Source organism: Mirounga leonina, unplaced genomic scaffold, assembly GCF_011800145.1.
Source record: "Mirounga leonina isolate KUSES-001 unplaced genomic scaffold, KU_Mleo_1.0 Mir_154, whole genome shotgun sequence".
NCBI classification, from domain to species: Eukaryota; Metazoa; Chordata; class Mammalia; order Carnivora; family Phocidae; genus Mirounga; species Mirounga leonina.
The window spans coordinates 64,651,573-64,672,496 of NW_023270389.1; the positions used below are offsets into that span (position 1 = coordinate 64,651,573).

General features: G+C 39.0%; 1 protein-coding gene across 2 annotated transcripts in view; it reads left to right on the forward strand.

Annotated features, from left to right (window-relative positions):
• CNST (consortin, connexin sorting protein) overlaps positions 1-20,924 on the forward strand; it is a 114,293-nt gene that overhangs the window by 8,964 nt on the left and 84,405 nt on the right. Inside the window, exon 2 of one of the 2 annotated variants that reach the window (XM_035010990.1) lies at positions 11,740-11,806. The exons of the other annotated variant lie outside the window; for it this stretch is intronic. The gene's annotated coding sequence lies outside the window, so the exon portion shown is untranslated. The remainder of the gene's footprint in view (positions 1-11,739; positions 11,807-20,924) is intronic. 2 annotated transcript variants of the gene reach the window in all.

Here is a 20,924-nt window from a genome sequence, read left to right on the forward strand (position 1 = left end):
GTTGGGGGCTCATCTGAGATGCAGAGATTGTTTTAGTGCCAGTAACAACATAAGACTGGGGTGATACTAGCTAGCTACACTGACCAGGCGGTAAGATGTAACCACAGATCTTTGAGACATGAAGAAATATTCATTCCACAAGTGTTTCAAGTCACTGTTTTTATTGTAAAACACAAAGGTACTTGTTTTCAAAATAGAAATCTGCCTCTGGTATGCAGGATGGATTGAAAGGGCTATGTGAGATAATGAGAGCCTTAATTAAAAGTAAATATGTCGGCCTAAACTCATTTTGAAATTTCCTAATAACTTTGGAAATGACAGAATTAATGAGTTTTTACTTCTTGTTCAAAAGAAGAATAGAAACTAAGCTAGAGAACTCCTGGCTTAGATTTTGTGATTTAAAAATAGTGTTAAAATTGTGTTTGATGCTGTATGGATTATGTTTTTTATCCTAGCTGAGTTCATTACTTAATTTACTGATAATCCATTTGAACTTACACATTACAGTATACATGTGTATGTACACATTACAACATTCATACACATTTTGGTGAATAATTTTGAAATATGGTGGCTTGTGAATGAATCTAAACATAGCATTAGGTCCTGCCGGTTTAATGGCTAACGTTTGAGCCCATAGGTGAGCCCCTATTTCTCTAGGTTATTGGCAAATATATCAGGCAACTCTTTGATGGTTCTAAATAGAACAAATAAAGCAGTGGCTGTCTTCTGAAATGGTGGATAAACACATGTCCCAAAAGGAAGAAAACCCACAGTATATTAACATGAGATAATGTGTGTCAAAGTGACTACCTTCCATGGTATGTAGCATACAGAAAGCATTAGTAAATGGTGTGTTTGTTTTAAATTTGCTAAATTTTTGTGCTAATCTGTATTTACTTGTATTATTTTCTTTTTAGAGAGATGAACAATATTAATATTTAGATTAGCAGTAGCATTATTAGTGATTTTTTTTTAAAGATTTTATTTATTTATTTGACAGAGACAGCAAGAGAGGGAACACAAGCAGGGGGAGCGGGAGAGGGAGAAGCAGGCTTCCTGCTGAGCAGGGAACCCGATGCGGGGCTCAATCCTAGGACCCTGGGATCATGACCTGAGCCGAAGGCAGACACTTAATGACTGAGCCACCTAGGTGCCCCACATTTTTGTATATTTATTTTCAGTCTCTCCCGTGTGTGTAAACACAGTTGAGATCCTATCTATGATTTGTTTTATATTCTACTTTCCTCATTTTATTGTAGATTCATAATGTACATGTTTTGTGACTTTGTAACACTTGGAGTATAAGCTAATTCACTTAGTTGCTCCTCTATTATTGAACATTTAGATTGTTTCCAATTTTTCACTCACTGCCACAGAAACCATGCACTGTTGAACTACCTTACCCCTTAGTTTTCACATGTGTAAATGGGGGAAATAATACTTCATTGGCGTTAACAAAGATTAACTGAAGTAATGTGTATAGAATTATGTAGAGCAGTTCCTGGAACAAAATAAACCTTTAAAAGAATGCCTCCATGTTCATCTTCGTGCATAGAGGATCCCCCCCCTTTATTTTTTTCTTTTTTTGGTGGTATTCACAGTATTTCTTTACCATTGATCTTCAGAAATAAAACTACTAGGTCTTAACTGTTTTAATATTCTTCCTACATATTGTGAAGTTGTTTTCTGATAAGTTGTGCCAATTTACATTCAAATTGAGGAGCCTGTTTCAATGTGTATTTCACTGAACTGTGTACTAGTATTGCATATCTTGTTTTTAAAAATCCGTGTTAATTTCAGATGTAAATAAGTTGCCCATTGTAGTCAGGGAAGAAGTTTCATAGAGGACCAGTGGGGAATAAAGTTAGAGAGATGGGTTGCTGAGAGACTGGTTACAAGGCTTGGGAGTTGGGATTTGAGCTGGAATAGGGGCAGTAATGAGTTCAGGAGGCCTCTAGCTACTCCTCTTGCTTTCCCCAGCCAGCCAGTCAGTTTCCTCTTAAAGCTCCTGGTCTTTGTACCTGTATTGAAGTGCCTGTCTCATCCCACCTGTCCTTATTGTCCAACTGTCTAATATTTTGATTCATTCTTAATCTCCTCCATGTCTTTTCCTGTCCAGGTGCCTGCCCAGCTGAAACAGCAGAGCAGAGTTTGTTCTCTGTGGGCAGGTCCACTTGAGGAAGGAAGAAGGTGGCTGAGCCAGCCAAGCTTAGTTATTACCAAATTTACCAAATAGATAAATCAGTCTACCTCCCCAGAGGTGAGTAAAGGAGTCTATCAGGAATGGGGAAGGTTTCTTTACTAACACAACTCTCAATTTTTATATTAAACCTGTCACATTCCTAGTGATTAAAAAGAAAAAAAATTAGCATATGTTCAAGGCTTTTTAAAGGTTTTTTTTCTTTCTTTTTTTTTTAAGATTTTATTTTTAAGTAATTTCTACACCCAACATAGGACTCAAACTTACAACCCCAAGATCAGGAGTTGCATGCTGTACCGACTGAGCCATCCAGGTGCCCCTACAGTGTTTTCTGAGTATAAAAATAATGCAGCTTACAACTCCATGAAAAGACAAATGATCCAGTTTAAAAATGGGCAAAGTATCTGAATAGACCTTTCTCCAAAAGGATATACAAATGGCCAGTGAACACATGAAAAGATGCTCATTAGCCATCAGGGAAATGCAAATCAAAACCACAATGAGATAACACTTCATACCTTGAGATGAAGAAATTGGAACCCTTATACATTGCTGGTGGGAATGTAAAATGATATGACAACTGTGAAAAATGTGGTTTCTCATTAACTTAAACATCAAATTAGCATATGACCCAGCAGTTCCACTTCTAGGTATACACTGAAAAGAAAGCAGGTGTTCAAAAAAGAAAAACAACAACAACAAAAACTTGTATAGGAATGATTATAGCAGCATTATTCACAATAGCCAAAAAGTAGAAACAACTCAAATGTCCATCAGCTGATGAATGGATAAAATGTGGTATGTTGATACAATAGAATATTTTTTGGCAATAAAAGAAATCAAGTATTGATAGTATGTTACCACATGGATATATCTTGAAAACATTATGCTAAACAAAAGAAGCCAGTCCCAAAAGACCACATACTGTATGATTCTGTTTATATGAAATATTTAGAATAGGCAAATCCATGGAGACAAAGTAGATTCGTGGTTCAGTGGCTGCCTGGGGTTGGGGGAGAGGGAGCTGAGAGAATGTAAAGTGACACTTTTTTTTTTTTAAATATTTTATTTATTTGAGAGAGAGCACATGAGGGGGGGGAGGGTCAGAGGGAGAAGCAGACTCCCTGCCGAGCAGGGAGCTCGATGCGGGACTTGATCCAGGGACTCCAGGATCATGACCTGAGCCGAAGGCAGTCGCTTAACCAACTGAGCCACCCAGGCGCCCGAGAATGTAAAGTGACTCTTAATAGGTATGTGGGTATGAGAGAGTAGGGAGAGCCTTTCTGGGGTGATGATGAAATATTCTAAAATTTATTGTGACAGAGTTGCACAACTTTGTGAACATACCAAAAAGTGTTGAATTGCACATTTTAAATGTGTAAATTGTACAGGAATGTGAATTATATTTCAGTAAAGCTATGATTTTTAAAAACTCAATTGGAAAAAAATGCATGTTTATCACAGAAGATGTATAAAATACAAAGAAGTGCAAAAAAGAAAAAAGTGAATTTATTAGAATGTTCATTTTGATGAGCTACAAGAAAATAATAATAAAGTTATTCAAGGTCATCACAGTTGATACCATATTCAAGTTATGATCAGAAATTGAATTTTTACAGAGCAGCAAGCATCATATTCAATTGATGCTTTTTAATTTTATTGGGTTTTATTTGCTTTTATTAATTTTAAAATTTGTTTTGGTTTAATAGTTGTATTGGAGTTATAAGCACATAAAAATTCTGTTTTTACATCTTTGGGATTATAAGTAAAAATAATATGTCATGTCAGTGCTTAAGGACCATCATAATTATTATTATTATTTTTTAAAGATTTTATTTATTTATTCATGAGAGACAGAGAGAGAGAGGCAGAGGCAGAGGGACAAGCAGGCTCCCCGCAGAGCAGGGAGCCTGACTCAGGACTTGATCCCAGGACCCTGGGATCATGACCTGAGCCGAAGGCAGATGCTTAACCGACTGAGCCACCCAGGTGCCCCTATTATTTTTTTTAAGTACAGAAAAATAGTGGCATAAATAGTTACAGTTGAAAGGGCCCATGTTTTTATTGCTGAGGAAATTAAGGCTCAGAGAGGTGTCTTGCCTGAGCTTTTCAAACAAGTTGTGAACAGTACTTGGATTAGAATGCAGATTTTACTCCTTGCAGCCTGGTGTTATTTCTGCTATGCTTTATCACTTCTTTCTTTTCCCTCTCAGTAGCTACTAATAGCTTGTCTTTTACTGCTGTTTCTTGTACATGTGCTTTGTCTCCTCAAATAGAGTGAGTAGTCTTGGACACAGATTACACCTCTTAATTCTTTGATTAAAAAAATTCAATCTAGTAAATTTGAAAATCTAATCAACTTTATAAAATGACTCATGAATCAGGCAGCATCCCACCCAGCCAGTTGAGGGGAGCTCCAAAGGGCTGCAGACGAGAAAGGCTTTAAAATGCAGGACAAGGAGGTCATAAACAAACAAACAAAAAGGATTATTTCAGGTGAGGCCACCTTTTTGGGGGACATAAGGGTCTTATTAGTGGATTACCTCATCTTCCTTTGGGGGATAGATTGCCTTCTTAGCACTGACCAGAAAATTCTTGACGGCCAGTTAAGACTACATTTCTAGGGAAGGTTGGAACTGCAGGTAGGTTAGGTTATGAAGCCCCAGTTTGGCGACTTGGCCTAAGGGAAGCCATTTTGGGCCTGTGGTTTTCATTTTAATACGTTTTTATCCTGTTCCCCTTCCCGCTTCTGCCCCTACATACACTGCACAGAGCCTGGTGGTATGCACTTCATAGGCACTCAGTAAACTATGTTCATAAGAGACCTTAACTTTGCCTTTAGGAAACCATGAAAACTTGGCCTTCAGAATTCAAATGAGCGCCAGAGTGAAAACATTTGGAAATCTTTGTTCTAACATGAAACAAGTAAAGTAACTTTCTTACTTTAAAAAGTTTAAAAGATTTTGGCTTTTACCTTCCTAGAAAATAGCCCGCCCTCTCTTTTTTGATGGGACACTGCCAAATTACCGCTTTCTCTGAAGGTTGTTAAAGTGGACATCGTCCTTTCAGTACAGAAAAAAGCATGTACTAAGGAAATCATTAAGGTGCGAATGTTTTTGTGGTTAAAACCTTTCCAAATTGGTAATTCATATTAAATAAAGGCTTAAGCAGCACGAGCAAATCCTGCCGCACTGTTCTTTTGGCTTTGTTGTTTATCTCCCACCACATTACTTCCTCCCCTCCCCTACTTTTATCTCCTTGTGCTAATTCTCTTTGTAAACCCTCTGACCCGTCTCTGGGTCATTTTTGAACTGAACTGTGGGCTCAGGTTACTCCGAAATTCAGTAGTCTGGGTGATATCCTGTACTCCATCCCCTATTTTATACCATTATGCAAATCCTCAAACCATCACGTCCACTTTGACTTGGACCTCTGAGGTTACTCTTACTATTTTACGGTCTTTTACCTTTAAAATTTCAGGACATGGGGCACCTGGGTGGCTCAGCCATTAAGCGTCTGCCTTCAGCTCAGGTCATAATCCCAGGGTCCTGGGATCGAGCCCCGCATTGGGCTCCCTGCTCCACGGGAAGCCTGCTTCTCCCTCTCCTGCTCCCCCTGCTTGTGTTCCCTCTCATTGCGTCTCTCTCTGTCAAATAGATAAATAAAATCTTTAAAAAATTAAAAAATTAAAAATTAAATTCCAGGACAGTCCTATTAATAAAATAATGTCTTAATTTCAGTAAGGCCAGTCATGATTCTTCTTGGAACCAGTTTTATTCCATTTGTTTCAAAGATTTTCATTTTGCCTTTTAAATGGGCATGGAATGATCTTTTATGTTTTTTCTGTCATGGAGAAAGCCAGTCAAGAATGTGAGAAGGTGAACCTTTCTAGTAAAATTATAGTTGAAGAAAAAAAACAGACAAGCTAGTTTAAAATAAATTTGATGTTGGTCTGGTTCCATCTGTCTCATTTCTGTCTTTGGGAAAAATTTTAACAGTTTTTCTGTATTTTCTTTGAATATTTAACCGTTCTTTAATTTGCATAACATGAGCAGCAAGGATTTATAATTACAGACTCAAAACTTTCTAGGTCAGAAAGTACAGTAGGCCCGTTTAATTTTGTTGCCCTTTGTTTTTGTTGTTTTTACTAATTCATGCTGCTTTTTTGGAATTTGCTGACTTGTTATCCTATTTCATCTTTCAGAGACAAAAATATTCTCTGTTTGGAGTTTCTCCTCTATGTCTGTTTCCTACCAGATAATATTTCTGGGTTTTTGTTGTTAAATACATTTTAAACATCATCTTAAGTGATGTGACCATTTTTTTCCTCAGGTAAGAGGTAGTGAAAGAGAGACATTAGTATTTTAGTCAGGTTGAGCAAGTGTTTATAACACCTGTCGTGTGCCTGAGGAACTGGAGAGGGCACAAGAAGTAACACATTCTCTTGCTTCAGACCCTTGAATTCCCCTCAGTGAATAATCTACATGCATGAAATAACTCATGGAAAATCCTGAAGCAATAAATAAGCAAACACAAGACCATATCCACTAGATACTTTTTAAACTACAGTGCTTATTTCATTTAAAAAAAATAAGTTTTTGAAAATGTGTCATGTAGAACTTATATCACCTAGTATCTCAAACTACAACTGGATTTTTCTAAGGCCAGATAACAAAGGCTCTTAGAATTTCCTTTCCTGGGCGCCTGGGTGGCTCAGTTGGTTAAGCGACTGCCTTCGGCTCGGGTCGTGATCCTGGAGTCCCGGGATCGAGTCCCGCATCGGGCTCCCTGCTCAGCGGGGGGTCTGCTTCTCCCTCTGACCCTCCCCCCTCTCATGCTCTCGGTCTCTCATTCTCTCTCTCAAATAAATAAATAAAATCTTAAAAAAAAAAAAAAAAGAATTTCCTTTCCTCCTTCTTCTAACTTTGTCCTAAGGCTTCCTCTCCAGTGCCTTGCTCCGATTCCACCATCTCTGTGGCCGTGGGAGGCAGCACACACTCTTGAGCCCCCGAGCCTAGGTTCGAGCCCCAATTCTGACAGCTGTTTGGCCTCCGATGCGTTGTTTAACCTATCAGTGCCTGGGTTTGCCTCTCCATAAACTGGAGGCGCTAATAATGACTGCCGGACAGAATTGGCCTGAGGATATGAGGTAATGTACATGCGGCGCAAAGTGAGCACTGTGTAAACATCCGCTTTTATTCTCATACTCTGTTACGATGCTGATTCCTGACAACAAACATTCTATGGTGTCATGTATTTGAACCTAAAGATTTATTTTGGAATTTTGTATTTTTTTTTATTCTGCTCTATAACATTTGTTTTAACATAAAAATAGTGTCCACCTCCTCCCCCCCTCGATTATTGGAGTGAATTGGTGTTACCAAACGGGCACATTTATCACCCTTTGACTTTGCAGATCCTCAATCAGCTTTTACTCTCTCCTCTTTACTCTTTCTACTAAATATTCATTAATCATGCCTTGCTGCCTACCAGGTCCTCTATGTGTGTTCTCCACTAGTGTATAGGTTCCTCTCAGAGAGGGGTTCTGTCCTGTTGATGATGGTGACAATTTTAACAATTACTGAACACAATGTCATGTGTCTTGCTATCACTAAAAAATTCATTTTCATAAGCAGTCAACAAGACAGGCTTTTTTTTTTTTTAAAGATTTTTATTTATTTATTTGACAGAGAGAATGAGAGAGAGAGCACATGAGAGGGGGGACGGTCAGAGGGAGAAGCAGACTCCCTGCCGAGCAGGGAGACCGATGCGGGACTCGATCCAGGGACTCCAGGATCATGACCTGAGCCGAAGGCAGTCGCTTAACCAACTGAGCCACCCAGGCGCCCCCAGGCTTTTTTTTTTTAAACTATTTTATTTATTTATTTGTCAGAGAGCACAAGCAGGAAGAGTGGCAGGCAGAGGGAGAGGGAGAAGTAGGCTCCCCACTGAGCAAGGAGCCCAGTGCGGAACTCGATCCCAGGACCCTGGGATCATGACCTGAGCCGAAGGCAGACAGTTAACCACTTAACCAACTGAGTCACCCAAGGGGTCCCAAGATAGGCGTTTTAATATTGCAATTGAAGTATAAAGCATGACTGAAAGTGCCATTCAACGTTACGTCTACTCTTGGTAATCTGCCAAATACTTGATTATTCTCAGGGTTTCCCAAAACAGGCTTACACACTGAAGGAGAATGTGTTCATTCAGCAGGCAATCCTCGACTGACTGTTCTGCATTTAGCACTAGCCTAGGCCCTAGGAGGAAGTTCTAGAAAGTGGCAGTGTATGGTAATTAACAGTGCACACTCCAAATTCACATAAATCGGGGTTCAGATTTCAGTTCTGCTATTTACTTGCTACATAACCTAGAGCCAGTTACTTATGTTTGTTTCCTCATCTATCGCATGAGAAAAATAGTAAAGTTTCTATGAGAATGAAATGAAATAAGATGTAAAGTGTGAGCACAGTACCTGGCACTCATTAAATGTTCAATAAATATTGCATGTTTTAAAGAGCTCTTTTAGGAGAACAGCGTGGGGGCAGCTATCCAATGGGCCTGGATTTCTTTCTTTCTTTTTTTTTTTTAAAGTAGGCTCCATGCACAGCATGGAGCCCAACGAAGGGCTTGAACTCATGACCTGGAGATCAAGACCTGAGCTGAAATCAAGAGTTGGATGCTTAGCCGACTGAGCCACCCAGGTGCCCCCAATGGGCTTGATTTTTAACTTTCACATGGGGAGAGAAAAGGAGGCCGTCAGGACTGAGCTGGGGAACCCAAATAGGGTATTGGTACTGAGAGCTCCACATATAGCCAGGACCCTTGATGGATTGGGTGGGGGCAGTAATCTGCCCGATAGCCAAGGGATAAGTTTTTCTGTTTCTGCCTTGACACTATGTTGAAGAGAGGGGCTTCCTTGAGATGTTGTAACTGTAGATCTATTAACCCTGAGGTTTAGGGTTCATATGAATGCTTTCCTCAGCCGAGAATTTAAATAAAAACCGTCCCTGGCTGGTAACACAACCTGGGAGGCCTGGCCAAAGCAAAAGCAGTATGCAATGAGTGATCTTAAACCAGCCTACACAAAACTCCCACCAATGAAGCCCCTCACTGCAGAGGCTCAAAATTAAAAAATTACAAAAAATTACAAAATCTCGAAATTTTTCAACAAAATAATCTACCACGAGTAAGAATTGACAGAAACAACAAACAACACATTTAGAGTCCCAAGAATTTAAAAGAATGAGCATTTTCTGACTTTAAAAATGTGGGATAAAAAACATGGAAAAAGATTGTATAAAAAAATTAAAGACAGTACTCTGTGTCTTCTGGAACTAAGAGAGTCACAGAAATAAGCTGAATGGACAAATTAAGTGGCAAATTGTACACAGCTAAAGAAAAGTACTTAACTGGATATTGTGAATATTTTTTTAAAGATTTATTTATTTGAGAATGAGAGAGTGTGTGCAGGAGCAGGGCAAGTGGCAGAGGGAGAGGGAGAAGCAGACCCCCGGCAGAGCAGGAGCCTGGTAAGGGGCTCTATCCCAGGACCCTGGGATCACGACCTGAGACAAAATCAAGAGTCTGTCGCTCAACCCGTTGAGCCACCCAGTCGCTCTGGGATGTTGTGAATTTTGGTTATGAATTCAAGCCCCTGATTACAAAAATATAAAGAGAAATTATAGGGCACCTGGGTGGCTCAGATGGTTAAGTGTCTGCCTTCGGCTCAGGTCATGATCCCAGCGTCCTGGGATCGAGTCCCGCATCGGGCTCCCTGCTCCTTGGGAGCCTGCTTCTCCCTCTGCCTCTCTCTCTGTCTCTCATGAATAAATAAATAAAATCTTAAAAAAATAAAATAAAAAAAAGAGAAATTATAAAAGAGAGGTTGAGTGATGTAGATGATATAGTAAGAAAACCTAATGCACATCCAACAGAAGTTACAGAGGAAGAGAGTAACATCAGTGGGGGAGAGATAATCTTTAAGGATATACTGATGGTTTACCAAAATTGATAAAACACGCACTCAGATTTGGAAATCACAGAGTCCTAAGCAGAGTAAATAAAAGTAGATTTCCACTTAGAATACATAGCAAGAAATATCTCTGATCGGGCACTTGACTGTTTAATTGGAGCGCAAGATTTTATGACTGTGTGGACACCCAGGGGTCTTAATTTATCTTTATGGATGACCTTAGTAGTTTCCCCTGTGTCACCTCACCTCATTTTTACAACAAAAAATCAAGGCTCCTACAGCTGAACTAATTTGAGGACAATTGCCCAGCTGATAAGTATAGGTGCCTGTTTTCAAATGGAGGAGGGAACGACTCCAAAATCAGAACGTCGCTTCATTTTGCTCCTTTTTGCCTTCCGCCTTCGCTTCCTGTTTTGAAGCGAACTTCTGGTACTTAGGAATGACGGGGAATTATGTTCTTGAGAATAGTAATAAACCATACTGAATTTCTAAATTTTTTATTAAGATTTAACATTAACAGTTGCCTGTTTTAGTGATGCTTTCCTTGCATTAAAAAAACAATCGAGGGACACCTGGGTGGCTCAGTTGGTTAAGCATCTGCCTTCAACTCAGGTCATGATCCCAGGGTGTTGGGATCGAGTCCCGCATCAGGCTCCTTGCTCGGCAGGGAGCCTGTTTCTCCCTCTCCCTCTGCCTGCCGGTCCCCCTGCTTGTGCTCTGTCTCTCTCTCTCTCTGACAAATAAATAAAATCTATATAAAAAAAAAAAAAACCCAACCGGTCAGGGGCGCCTGGGGGCTCACTCAGTTGAGCTGTGACCCACTCATGGTTTTGGCTCAGATCATGATCTCTGGGTCATGAGATCCAGCCCCTGTTGGGGTCTGTGCTGGGTGGGGAGTCTGTTTCTCCCTCTGCCTGACCCCCACTCGTGCGCTTTCTCAAATACATAAATAAAATCTTTTTTTTTTTTTTTAAAGATTTTATTTATTTATTCATGACAGACAGAGAGAGAGAGAGGCAGAGGGAGAAGCAGGCTCCCCGCAGAGCAGGGAGCCCGATGCAGGACTCGATCCCGGGACCCTGGGATCATGACCTGAGCCGAAGGCAGACGCTTAACCATCTGAGCCACCCAGGCGCCCTCATAAATAAAATCTTAAAAACAAAAAAACCGCTCATCTTCTTTTGAGTCCTAAACATGGATTTCATTCTTGACATGTAAATAGTAAGGCTTTTGTAACATTTAAGGTATATTCATCAGAAGAGAAATGAATGCATAAAAATATTGAAATCTACGGGCGCTTGGGTGGCGCAGTTGGTTAAGCATCCAACTCTTTTATTTCCACTCTGATTGTGGTCTTGGTTGCATGGGATGGGGCCCCATGGGGCTCTGAGCTCAGTGGGGGTCGGCTTGGGACTCTGTTTCTCTCTTCCTCTGCCCCTCCTCCCCAGGTGTGTGGGCACATGTATGCAGACTCCCTCCCTCTCTCAAATAAATCTTTAAAAGTATTTGAAATCTGTTTTTGAGTAAACTAAAATTAATCCCTGAACATTTTTTTCGCCAACAGGAAGACAGGACTTTGCCATTTACCAACATCTTTTTTACATACCTTAGTTTCAAGGACAGAGAGAAAGGTAAGAACAACGGTAAAGGTGTTCTCTGACTTGGAAAGACTAATTCAAGAGGCCCCATCACCCAATTTTCAGACGTTTTCTCTATCATCCTAAATGGATTCTATTAACTGTTATAGTACTTTGCACATAACAGACCTTTAAATATTTGATTGATTCCATACCAAAAGGAGCTATTTTTTCGTCCTTTTTTACTATTCCTAATTGAATTACTGTTTTCTAAAAATTGAGCACATATATATGGATTTAATTTTGAGAACATTGGTGTCTTTTTGAAGGTTTCTTCATAGCATTAAAAAAAAATTTAGTTCAGGGGCGCCTGGGTGGCTCAGTCGTTAAGCATCTGCGTTCGGCTCAGGTCATGATCTCAGGTTCTGGGATCAAGCCCCACATCGGGCTCCCTGCTCCTTGGGAAGCCTGCTTCTTCCTTTCCCACTCCCCCTGCATGTGTTCCCTCTCTCGCTATGTCTCTCTGTCAAATAAATAAAATCTTAAAAAAAAATTTTAGTTCAAAACATCCATTTACATCCTTGATGCTTCCTTCCCTGAGTAATTTGCCTCCAGGTGCTATTTCTGTCCTATTTGGTCCTTGTAATTATACACTTTTCTTCCTCAACCAGTTCCGCCCATGGATATGGTAACATCCACATTGGCTAGATCTTCATCAGTATCTCCATATTGTATTCAAAATCGCAATTTCTCCAAGTCCTATCCTGGGTCCTTGTCAAGTTATGTGGTTGTTCAGATGTATTCCATCGCAGCTGTAAACTCCTTGACCTTGAGCATCAAGCTGTAGGATCAGAGGGTAGAAAGTGCCCCCCAGACCATCCATTTTCCTCATACATCCTATGTGTCTGTACCTTTTTTTTTCTAATGATAACCTCCGCCACAGAATGTGCCACACGCTTTTTTTTTTTTTTAAGATTTTATTTATTTGCGAGAGAGAGAATGAGAGACAGAGAGCATGAGAGGGAGGAGGGTCAGAGGGAGAAGCAGACTCGCTGCCGAGCAGGGAGCCCGATGCGGGACTTGATCCTGGAACTCCAGGATCATGACCTGAGCCGAAGGCAGTCGCTTAACCAACTGAGCCACCCAGGCGCCCAGCCACACGCTTTTTTAAAACTCAGTTTCTTTTGCCAGATTTCTGCCAGATCCTGTGAAGATTTTTTTATATATATATACGGAAATAATTCAGGGAAGATTTTATATAGTGAGGGTGGCTGTACTGTGTTAATACTTTTCTGAAGTTTTTTCTGGAAATAAAATTTTCTGAGTGGAATATACTTACAAAGGAGTTGTGTGGGAAGATAAAAGTTCTTTAAAATTAGAGTTATTTAGCTATAGCTATGTTCAGGGCATGTACTTGAGAAATAATTTATTCCAAAATACTGCTGCCAATTAACAACAAATGGAGAATTCTTGGAAAAGATAGTTCATTCTTATATACTTTAGGAAAAGTATATAAGATATAGTTCAAATATATAAGATGTAAGATATAGTTCAAAATGCATTATTGATGTTGGAGATGATGAATTAGACTTTGTCACTAACTGATCTAAAATAAAATATGTGAAAAATAAAAGCATCCTTTTTTTAAAGGTAGCCAGAAAAAAAGCAATTAGAGAAGGATGAGATTTTGGGGGGTAAGATGGTTTCAAGCTTATAGAGAAGTTGCAAGAATAGTGTAAAAGAATTCCCCTATATCCTTCACACGATTCACTGTCTCAAGTTTGCCCGTTCACTTTATCATTATGTTCTACCAGTGTGTGCATAAGTAAATATATGTGTGTATGTTTGTGTTACACATTCACATATATACACACGGACTTTTTTTTCTGAACCATTTCAGAGTACATTGCAGACATGTCTTTTGGTTCTAAATATATTGGAAGGTAAATTTTCTAAGAATAAGGACATTCTGTTACATAACCACAGTGTAGTTATCAAAGTCTGGAAATGCAGTGTTGATGTAATACTGTTATCTATTCTGTAGTCCATATTTAGATTTTAATTTTGAATTTAATTTTAAATTTTAATATTTAAATTTAAAATTTGACAATTGTCTTTTTTTCCCAGTCCAGGATCCCACACATCAAGCATTGCATTTAGTTACTGTGTTTTCTTAGCCTCCTTTAAGTTGGAATATTCCTCAGTCTTTCTTCTTTATTGATCTGGACATCTTTGAGGACAGGGCAGTTATTTGGAAGAATGTCCCTAAATGATTGGATTTAGGCTATGCATCTTTGTCAAGAACACCAGAGAAGTGGAATTATGTCCTTTAATGTGAATCCCATCAGGAGGCGCATATCAGTTTGTCGCATTTTTGGTGATCTTTAATCACTTGTTCAAGGTGAAGTTTGTCAGATGAAACTTGTACCCACTCATTTTGACACCCATTAGTGATTCTTGACTGAATTACCTATTACTGGGATGGTAGCAAAGGAGCAATTTTTTTATAACCATTATCCTTTCTACATTTATTAGCTGGTATTCTACTGAAGAAAGAGTTGTCTCTTCTTACCTATTTATCTATTTATGTATATTACCTATAAGCCCTTGGATTCCTATCTTATCAATGGATTATAATCCATCATCTTGATGCTCAAATTCTGCTGCATTTTGCCTTCAGGCTCTTTCTTTCATCCTTTTGACATTTCCCCATCTTTCTGGATTTACTCACTTTCTGGCACCGTTAAGTATTCCAAGCTCAGCTTGTTCTTTCTTTTCTCCCCAGTCTTGGAACCAGCCATTCCTCAAAAGATCAGTGGTTGCTTTTAGTGGAGGATGGTTGTTTAGAAACCAAGATCTGGGAGCTAGACTTCAATGGCACTGGGTCATTGGTTCTAGATTTTTTCAGTGAACAAAACTAGGCAATATATGTATGTATGCCGTGTATTTATTTTTCTATCTCATCTTAAAAACCATGAGTTCGTGTGATCCCTCTAATTCCAATCTAAGATCACAAGATTTATTCTAGTCTCCATTATTATGGAGGGTTTGTTGGGCTTCTTTCCCCCAATATTATAACTTTGGCTTTATTTAAATTATTGAAGTTCACATATAAAAATAGCTCTTTAATTATTGTTAATGAGTTTAATTACTGAATGCTTTTATTCACATTCCGTTAGTTAACATACAGTGTTATATTAGATTCAAGTGAACAATATAGTGATTCAACACTTCCATACAATACCCGGTGCTCATCACAAGTGTACTCCTTAATCCCCATCACCTAGTTCACCCATACCCCACCCACCTCCCCTCTGGTGACCATCAGTGTGGTCTCTACAGTTGAGAGTCTGTTTCTTGGTTTGACTTTCTCTTTTCTTTTTTTCCCTTTTGCTCATTTGTTTTCTTAAGTCCCACATATGAGTGAAATCATGATATTTGTCTTTCTCTGACTGACTTATTTTGCTTAGGATTATATTCTAGCTCCATCTGTGTCATTGCAAATGGCAAGATTTCATCCTTTTTATGATTGAATAATATTTCCTTATATATGTGTATATATATGTGTGTATATATATATATATATACACACACCAAATGTAATGGTTGAGTGATCTTTTGATGCAAATTGAAATTATAAAAGGAAAAGCTATCCATTGAGTTTGTCAAATGATTATTTAATGTGGACAGATGGTGTAGGGACACAGTTGAAGATTATTTATTACTTTTCATTCTATACTTAGTCGCAAATTCAGGCTATCCTTAAATACAAATCAGAGCCAAAAAAGTTAAGGTATTATCACTTACTAGTGGTAATAATTAAGGAATTTCTTTACTACTTTGCTTCATTTATAAGGTAATGAATTTTTAAATTTATCCAGAACACACACCCCTCTACAATGTACTATCCCTGTACAACTTCTTTTTGAAGGCTGTAGCTTAGAGATTTAAGGTATGAGCTCTGAAATCTGGGTTTGAATCCTGACTCGGTCACTTGCTCTGTGACCTTGATCAGGTTACTTAAGCTTCTTTGTTTCCATTTTTGCATCTGAAAAGTGGGAAAATTTTCTGTTCTTCATAGGGCAATTCTGAGGATTAAATGAGCTAATAGATAAGGTACAGTGCTTAGCATATAAAATGCAATGCCTGGGGCACCTGGGTGGCTATGTGGGTTAAGCGTCAGACTCTTGGTTCCGGCTCAGATCAGGATCTTGGGGTCAGGAGATTGAGCCTTGCATCGGGCTCTGTGTTCAGCAGAGTCTGCTTGAAATTCTCTCTCCCTTTCCCCCTGCCCCTCCTCCTGCTCATGCTTTCTCTCTCTCTTAAATAAATAAATCTTTAAAAAAGATAAAATGTAATGTCTGGTTGCATGCTAATTGCCTAATAAGTGTTAGCTGTTAGTATTATTTAGCTAAGTGATAAGATTATCCATGAGTGTGAAATACCTTGAGCCAATCCCTGCACAGTCAAAAATCTGAGTATAACTTTTAACTCCCCAAGAACATTTGCTAATAGCGTACTGTTGATGGGAAGCCTTACCAATAACTTAAATAATTGATTAACACATTTTATATATGATATGTATTATGTACTGTATTCTTACAATAAAGTGAGCCAGGGAAAAGATAATGTTATGAAGAGAATCATAATGAAGAGAAAATAGATTTACAGTACTATACTGTAAAATCCACATATAAGCAGACCTGTGCAGTTCAAGTCTGTGTTCAAGGATCAACGGTATATGAGGCATGTTCTTTCCTGTTTTGTTGAATTCTCTTTTCACATCAAAATATCTTTCTTCTTCATAGCCCATAGTAAATATGTAGGGTTTTTTTTTTCCCTTTAGAGGTTAGTTGTAGACATAGTGTCAGCCGTAAATAGCATCTCATGCCAAGATTGAGGTTTTGGGTCATAGTGTAAATAACAGTTCAATATCTTACAATGTGTTTTTCTCTAACCTTTTTGAAGTTAGAAAATTCTGAACTTACCAGCTAATAGGATAATAAAGATAATGGTGAGAGAAAAGACATAATAGAGAAATAGGATAGGGGAAAGAATAATAGAAATAATCTAGAATCATGATGATTTTGTTTTGAAAGAAATTTGTTATCAAACAAGAGATAGTGTGAATAACATGAATAAATGCATTTTAGATTTTTGGGGGCAGATCATGAAACAGATTTTAAATACTATTTTTGTATTGTGGTAGAATTGTAAATTACTGAAAAACCTGTTCAGGAAAAAAAAAAGCACATAAAGTGGAAAGAGCCCTAAACGCAGAGATATGGAAGGACTAAATAAAAAGTAATGGGGAAGCCTAAGGGGCTCAGTCCGTTAAGCATCTGATTCTTGGTTTCGGCTCAGGTCATGATCTCAGGGTTGTGAGATTGAGCCCCACGTGGGGCTCTGTGCTGGGTGTGGAGCCTGCTTAAGATTCCCTCTCTCCCTCTGCCCCTTCCCCGCTCCAAAAAAAAGTAGTAACAGTGCTTAAAAACTGACCTTACTAGGATTTACCAGGGAAAGCACTCATAAAATAGCACTTCACCTTTTACCAATTTTCTCAGTTTCAAGAACTGTTTTTTCTGTTGTACTCCCAAGAGGACACTGCATTTTACAGTTTTACATTTCTTACATGCTTTCACAAAATGTTATTAATAAATTTGGCCTTAGTTGTGTTAGTCTATAAACTGTTCTTTGATATACGTTTAAAGAAACACTACTTAGCTATTAGCCGATTCTCTTTAACACTTTATGCAGCCTGCCTTACGTAGTTTTCCTTCATGTGTCTGAACCAGATTCTATAGGGAGAAAGGAGAAATGTTTTGCTGGAAAATGTTATGAGGTATCTGCTGATATCATAGACAAGAATATTTTTTCAGTGTGCATTATTTTTCATTATTTTATTTTTATTTATTTTTTTAAAGATTTTATTTGTTTGAGAGAGAGAGACAGAGATAGCAATAAGAGAGAGCAGGAGCAGGGAGGAGAGGGAGAAGCAGACTCTCTGCTGAGCAGGGAGCCCGATGCGGGACTCGATCCCAGGACCCTGGGATCATGACCTGAGCCAAAGGCAGACGCTTAACGACTGAGCCACCCAGGCACCCTATTTTTCATAATTTTAATGGTACCAAGCATAATTAAATACCTTTTGAATTTGTAGACATGTTTCTTTGTTAAAGTTTAAAAGATAATTGTAGTGGTGCCTGGGTGGCTCAGTTGGTTAAGCGTCTGCCTTCAGCTAGGGTCATGATCCCAGGGTCCTGGAATCGGCCCCACACTGGGCTCCTTGCTCAGCGAGGAGCCTGCTTCTCCCTCTCCCTCTGCCTGCCGCTCCTCCTGCTTGTGCTCTCTCTCTCTCAAATAAATAAATAAATAATCTTTTTTAAAAAAGACTTATTTGAGAGAGAGAGAGTGCACGTGTGCACACAAGTGGGCAGGGCAGAGGGAGAGAATCTCAAGCAGCTTCCCCACTGAGTTCGGACCCCAGGGAGCAGGGACCCCAGGGGTCCCTGTAATAGAATATTCTTAAATATTCACCCATCACACCATCCATACAAGTAAAAGTCATTTTCCTTCCTCTGAATTCTCAAAGAACTTGCCTGTGAGTTGTCACACTCTTCTCTGCAAAGGTTTGGGAGGAAAAGGAAGTTTAGGACAAGGTTGGTAGCCATTTCCTATTAGAGTATGAACTCTTTCTTCCCCCAGTTTTATTGAAATATAATTGACATACATCACTGTATAAATTTAAGGTGTACAGCGTCATGGTTTGACTTACATATATTGTGCAGTCATTATCACAGTGCGCTTCGTTGGCATGCATCATCTCATACAGATACCATAGAAAGAGAAGGCAAAAAAGGAAAAAGAATATTTGCTTTGTGATGAGAACTATTAGGACCTACTCTCTACAACTTCCCCGCATACCCCACAGCAGTGTCACCTACAGTCACCATGCTGTGTGTGATATCCCCAGTTTGTACCATTTGCCACCTTCCTCCATTTTCCCTCCCTGCACCCCCACCTCTGGTAACTACAAATCTGGTCTTTCCTCCTATGAGTTTTATTTTTGTGTTTGTTTTTTTAGGTTCCAAATATAAGTGCAATTTATTATGGTATTTGTTTTTGTATTGGGTTCATTTCACTTAGCATAATGTCCTTGAGGTCTAGCCATGTTGTTGCAAATGGCAGGATTTCCTTGTGTTTTTAAGGTTGGATTATGTGACATTGTGTGTGTGTGTGTGTGTGTGTATAATTTCTTTATCCATTCATCTGTAGATGGACACATAGGTTGTTTCCATATCTTAACCATTGTAAAAAACACTGCTATGAACATAAGGGTGCAGATATCTTTTCAAGTTAGTGTTTTTCATTTCCTTTGGATATATTCCCAGATAAGGAATTGCTGAATCATATGGTAGTTCTGTTTTTAACTTTTTGAGGATTCTCCATACTGTTCTCTGTGGTGGCTGTACCAGTTTGCATTCCCATCAAGAGTGCATGAGGGTTCCCCTTTCTCCACATTCTCACCAGCATTTGTTACCTCCTGTCTTTTTGATGAGGGCCATTCTAACAGGTGTGAGATGATATCTTGTAGTGGTTTTGATTTGTGTTTCCCTGATGACTAATGATGTTGCACATCTTTTCATGTACCTGTTGGCCTTCAATAAATATTTGTGTGATTTTATTTACTTATTTAATTATTTGAGACAAAGGGAGGGAGGGGCAAATGGAAAGAGAGAAACTCAAGCAGACCCTGTGCTGAGTGCAGAGCCTGACAAGGGACTCAATCTCACGACCCTGAGATCATGACCTGAGCCAAAACCAAGAGTCAGATGCTTAACCGTGCCACCCAGGTGCCCCTCTTCTGTCCATTTTTAAATCAGATTATTTGTGGGCTTTTTTACTATTGAGTTGTATGAATTCTTTTTATATTTTGGGTACTAACCTTAGAATATAAGCTCTTAGCGGAGGCTCTCTCATCTGTCTGTCTTCCCCCATTGTATCTAGTAAGTGTATCTTTTTTTTTAGTAAGTGTATCTTATTCATAGTAGGCAATTATGATTACATTAATGTCAGGCTAGCTCAGTTAAAGCACTCCACTTCTGAGGTCAAGTTTCAGTCTCCGTGTGGAGATTTATTTGCTTTGTTTTGTGTCCTGCTACTTAACCTTCAGTGCTGGCCAAATGTGTGCTTTTGGGTACAAAGAGTGCTGTATAAAAAACAAAGAATTGGTAGCTGTGTTGCGTAAACAGTTCAAAACTAGTATTCTCCCAGATGTGGGGCAGGAGCATCATATTCCCATTCAGAGGGCAACCTTACATCATGGTTTTTCAAGATAAGGAAACGTAGGCAATGAAGGTGGCAGAAGAAAATGTGTGAGTCTGCCTGGAGCTGTAATTTTTGGGTAGATAACTGCGATCACAGCTCATATAATAATGAACCAGAAAGCGATATTTATTTTAGACTTGAAGCAGTAAAACACAAATAACAGAGGACTTGGGAAGTAATAACTAGAATCATCGGTTGTTAGAGTTTGGAGGAATCTTAGAGGAAACTTTAAATCCCAGGAAAAGAGCTAATATGAGAACTCAAGTTTGCTGATTGACTAAATCACTATGTTGACTGTCTTCCAAGAACTTCATCTTGTATCTGTGTTAAAAAAGTCTGAAATTGCTAAGAAAGAAGACGAAATTTGAAACTGACTTAATCAAAAGAGGTGGCATTTTATAACTCTGGTGTCTCTAAACTATGCCAAACACAGGAGTGTAGGGAATACCATGTGAGCTCTAAGTGACGGGATGAGATGAGGTGCTGGTCTGTGCTGAGCACAGTTACAGTATAGGCCAGGATTTGAAGAATTCATTTGCTTTAAGTGAAATCAGCCAGAGGCAAGGATTTTACAGGAAGAAAATGGCAGAGCGGTACAGAATAGAAAAACCAGAATACTCATGAAAATTGGTGTTGAGAGAGACTGAAGGAATTTGTCGCTTTCTGTTACAGTTAGAACATGCCAGCATTTCTGTTGATACTTTTGCACTCGTGTAGAAACTTAGGTTAAAAGAATCTCCTTTTAGCTGCTCTCCTGTAGCTTGCTCGCACCATGACTTGAAGGCATTGTATATGACCAGGCCGACTGGAGACTAGCTTTATAGCGGAGTGAGTTTCAGCGGCA